Source organism: Panthera pardus, unplaced genomic scaffold, assembly GCF_024362965.1.
Source record: "Panthera pardus isolate Hobbes unplaced genomic scaffold, ASM2436296v1 HiC_scaffold_1, whole genome shotgun sequence".
NCBI classification, from domain to species: domain Eukaryota; kingdom Metazoa; phylum Chordata; class Mammalia; order Carnivora; family Felidae; genus Panthera; species Panthera pardus.
The window spans coordinates 50,289,324-50,294,746 of NW_026526654.1; the positions used below are offsets into that span (position 1 = coordinate 50,289,324).

General features: G+C 33.7%; 1 pseudogene; it reads right to left on the reverse strand.

Moving 5' to 3' along the window:
- Positions 1-3,914: 3,914 nt before the first annotated feature.
- On the reverse strand, positions 3,915-4,404 carry LOC109247162 (ubiquitin-40S ribosomal protein S27a-like; annotated as a pseudogene).
- Positions 4,405-5,423: the final 1,019 nt, after the last annotated feature.

Here is a 5,423-nt window from a genome sequence, read left to right on the forward strand (position 1 = left end):
ATGACTACAGGTAGATTATAGCTACCTACATGTATGGATGAATAGATAGATGGATAAATAGATAGATATGTAGTTAAATAATCAATGTAAATAAACACTGAAGATGAATTTAGGTGAGTATAACAGGAATACCTACTTGGGAATTGATAGTCAAATTAGGTCTATTTGAAAATGAAACACTTATAGGAAGTAAGTCAAATGATGAACAGGGGAAAGGCAATTTATGGAAAGGGAAGAACGTTTGCTTTGGTTCAATGAATATTTCATTGTGTTCAAGAAATTAAAAAAAAATCCACAGTGAGTAGAACATGAAGGGGAAAGCAACAACGAGAGAGACAAGGTTGGTAAATTAGACAAAAAAAGAAAATGGCACAGAAGTAGGGAGCAAACATTAGGCTTTGTGAATAAACTTAATTACTATGGGAAATGACTGAATGGTTTGAATCATAGAAAGGTTGGAGTATTATACTTATTGAAAAATCTCTCAACTTTATGGAGAATGAATTGGAGGTGGTCTTTGGATCTAAGAGTAGAATGAGAGAAACATTAAAGTTTCAACGTAATGCAGGATGATGCTGGCTGCACAGAATGATGGCAGGCACCCTGGAGAACAGTGAAGGTATGGATACATATTTGAGATGTTAGATATCCACAGATTGGTGACGATATTTGAAAGACCAAAGTAGGAAGGAAAAGGACATATAACATTACATCAAAGATAATCCCTAGCTTTTAGGAAGAACCAACCTGTTTGTTAAAATAAAACTTACTGAAATGGAGAACACAGACTAAATTGTTTCACTAAATCGGTGGAGGGTCAGGTGCACAGTGGGGATGGGAAAGCGGTAGGGTGAGAAGTGAATCAGGCACTCAGTTCTGAGCACATTAACTTTAAAGTGGCTAAGAAATTAGCCAATTAGTACAACTGGAATTATTAAGAATGTAATTGAATGTATGGGTCTGGAATTCCAAAGATGAAAAATATAATTTATGAGCTGATACTAGATGATTTTAAAAATTTAAAAATTCATTTAAATTAAAAAATTAAATTAATTAATTCACCTAGAAAAGGAGGGGACATGAGAAAACAAGAGTCTAAGGCAAAGTCTTGAGGAGTGACACATCAGGTTGAATAGTAATAGCTATGAAAGAAAATGGAGAAAAAAAATGTAATCTGATGTTTACATTTCAAAAGAAATGTTCTTTCAGTTGTGTTGAATGTTGCTAAGATGTCAAACTAATTGGCTAAATATGCAAAGAAATAATTTCAATATTAAGATAACTGCTTACTTTGTTTATATTCTAAACAAAGACTTACACAATTTGCCTGCGTGTATCATGCCTAGAATTAAAACTAAGGGGAATTTGAAATATTAATGAGTAACATTGCATCAATAGATTTTTAGATAAAACCCTCAGAGAAGAATAAAATCGCATATGTGTTTTCTTATGAAATGAAATTGAGCTATAGCATTAATTAAATTTAGTAATTGTTTATATTTAATCAGTTTTTACAGAGTGTTACAACATTGTATGAACTTGTGAAAAGAAAATAATATGTAGGGTTGTTATCAATTGTATTAAATATGGTGTAAAGACTGTTAGTTTTTGATAATATGTAGCGATAGCAAGTATGTTAATACTTGTACTGAATGGTTTATATCAGGTAAACTCCTGAAATTCTTAAAAGTATAAGAATTAGAGTTATATTTATTAAGAACAAAATCTTGAATGACATTCAGAACAAAGATAAATATTCTTTTCTTCATTACCATTGCATATTTTGCTTCAAATGCATTGATGTTTAATAGCAATTACTTGAATCAAAGCAAAATTAATCCTTGTTTCATTTGTAGTTAAAAAACACCTAGGCAGTTTTCACAGAATTCATAGATAGACATACATGGGATTCTGTCTCGTACCTACTCCATTATTGCAGGATTCCCTAGAAAAGCTCCAGTCTTACAAAAGCAGCTGCTTGTATTTAGTGATAATCCTCTGTACTATTAGTTTTGTCTTTTGGGATAGGAAATTGATTACCTGACCTTAACATAGTGAAGACTTTGCATGTGTCTTGCTTTCTGCCTCAGACAGTAAATTAGTTGTATAAACAGTAAAAAATAATTACGAATACAATGATGCTTTAGTTGGTTAGAAAAATTTAGAGAAAATGAAAAATAGGCTCTTATTTTTATTTTCCATAGTGTTGTTTTATTTACTCTTATTTATTATTTTGTTTATTTTTATTTTCCATAATAAGTTACAAATTAAAATGCTACTGCCTTAAATAATGCATTTTATGGTGAGCTCTTTATGCTTTTAGTAACATATCCATAAACGCTTTAGCAGAGAGAGCTGATAGGTAAATGAGTGACACTGAATAGAATTACATATCAGGATGCCTGTATTTCTATCCAAAGGGAAACTGCTTTAAACTTGGACACTCACAGAGTATGACAATATCTGTTCATTAACTGAATAAAACTGATCAATTACAAACAACAAAAAATTGAACATTTTCTCTCAAATATACTTGGTTAGTTAGTACTGAGGAATTCAAAATTAGTGTGAATACCACTCTGAATAACAAATATTTATGTGTATGTAATTTTTATTTAATTAGCTGCAAAACCAAATTTACAGTGTCCTCAAATATAGTAAATATTCAGCCATTACCGACAATTTTTTTTACCAACAAATTCTTTTATCTCTTGTCCATATGACAATCTCTCAGTGTCTCATGAAGTCTTATGCCACTGTACAAAATAGACTCCACTGAGAAAAACTCCACTGAGAAAAAAATACGTATTTCCTTCTGCTAAGTACCTAGTGTTCTACCAACCTTGATGACAACTTTAAGTTTTTTTATGGATCCCAACAGAAATGCAAGTGGGAAGATAAAAACTTCCTGGAGATAGTACTATGATTGGAAATTCTCAGTGTATGTGGGAAATAGATACTGTGTCTAATATATTAAGTATATTAAATATATAATGCATTAAATATATATTATACATACACACACACATTATATATATTTAACACACACACACACACACACACACACAAACACATATATACAGATCGGTACAGTATTAGCTTGTTTCAAAATTTTCCTCAGAAAATATGATTTCTTTTCCCTCCAAGTTTACCTTTCCTTAAAAATGTAACCTTCCAAACATCCTAGATTTCTTTTTAAGTCTTCACCTTCTACCTGGTGTGGGCCAAGGCTCCACGTTCTCCTCCATCACTTATGAGAAGCAGATGTTCTACTTTTAACAATACAAATCATGTCTCCAGTGGTCCATAACCCCTCTGGGTTCAGTAATGTCTTATTTTAGATATATATAGGTTGCTCTTACTTTCTAATTTGTTTAGATATGCACTTTAAAGGATATGTGCCTTATGCCAGTATTATTAGGTTTTTATGGTAGGAGGGTTTCTAAACACGTAGTTTATTATATTTTTGAAGTCAAGGTAAAATCGCATCATGATATCTTATTATTAGATGTGGAAATTTTCCACATCATTTTTGAATTTAATAATTATCTTGTTTCTCTTGAACTTGTATTTCCTTCTGTCATTTTAAGATACATTTTTTCTCTAAGTGTTGTGAATAAATAGCATTGGAGCTTTTACCGGAATTTTTTAAAAGTCAAGATTATTTGGATGTATCAATCTGTTCATAACTTTGAATACTATCATCCATCAACATTGAGAATGTCTCCCTTTAGTCAGCTTCTTTTTAATTTTTTTTATTTTAATATGAAATTTATTGTCAAATTGGTTTCCATGCAATACCCAGTGCTCATCCCAACAGGTGCCCTCCTCATTTGTAATTTGAATTTTTCTGAGGAGCTTTGTTATTGTTGGTGGAAAATTTATTTCATTGTATTTTTTTAGTTTGTTTTTTATTAACCCGCACGCAATTCCTTGCCTTCCAGTTTGTTGAAGCACTAGGTCAGACAACATTTGCCGCAATAACATCTGTCAAAGTGGCTAGCCATAAAAACCCCAGCACCAGATTCATCTGAAGGGCACTCCCAATGAAGGCAACTAATTTTACCATTCTCATCCACCTTATAGTAGGACAGCCAGCTTAACCTTCTTTTTCTTATGCTTATTCTTCCTGGGAATGGTGTAAGACTTCTTCCTTTTCTTAGCACCACCATGAAGTTTCAACACAAGATAGAGTGGACTCCTTTCAAATGTTGTAGTTAGAAAAAGTACATCCACCTTCCAGTTGCTTGCCAGCAAAACCAGGCTCTGCTGATCAGGAGAAATTCCCTCCTTACCCCGGATTTTGGTCTTTACCTTTTCTATTGCATCCGAGGGCTCGACCTCTAGAGAGATGGTCTTCCCCATAAGGGTTTTCACGAAAATCTACATCTTGGCAGAGGTTCCACCACAGACGGCAGATCATAAAGGGATTCTATGGTGTTTTCATCAGTTAGTTTAATTTTATAAATTCAATAATTATTTATGGATGCTTATTCTCTATCCACAAAAATATTTTAAAATACTTTTTGATATATTATTTAGGCAGTTACATTTTCTGCACATGATATATTTTTTTTCTTGCCAATACTCATGATCCTAATTTCCCATTTCTTGTCTTATGGAATTAACTGACTTCCAGTGTAATGTGAAATGATTGGTATATAGCAGTTTTGGTTCCCCCTGAGCTGAATGGAAATATTTCTAAAGTATGATCACTAGGGATGACTTTAGGTCTACATTTTTTAAGATCTCCTTTAATACTACTCTAAAAAAGTTCCCTTCTATTATTAGTTTTAGATATTTATTTATTTAAAAATCCTTTATACACTTAAGCGTTGGTTTTTTTTACCTTAATTTTTCCTTTATATGTTTCATATTTATTCAATTAATGTGGTGGAATTTATTAATATATGTTTTCATGTTTATGTATCCTTACTTTTTTAGAAAAAACACTGCTGAATTTGATGTTGGTGGATTCCTAGAAAGGTAATAAATAACCCCCTTTCCTTCATCTAACCAATTGGAAAAAATAATTTTGGTTGATTCATTAAGAGTGCAAATCAGAGAATCCTGGGAAGATGGCGGCGCAGGAGGACACTGGGCTCACCGCACGTCCTGCTGATCATTTAGGGTCCACATACACCTGCCTAAATAACCCAGAAAACCACCAGAAGACTAGCAGAATGGAGTCTCTGGAGCCAAGCGCAAACGAGAGGCCCACAGAAGAGGGTAGGAAGGGCGGAGAGGCGGTGCGTGCTACATGGACTGGCCGGAGGGAGCCAGGGCAGAGGGGCAGCCCGCCAGCCAAGCAGAGCCCCCGAGTCTGGCTTGCAAAGGCGGAGGGGCCTGACGGACTGTGTTCCCACAGCAAGCGGGACTTAGCATCTGGAAGGTTATAAGCTAACAGCTCTGCTCGGAGAAAG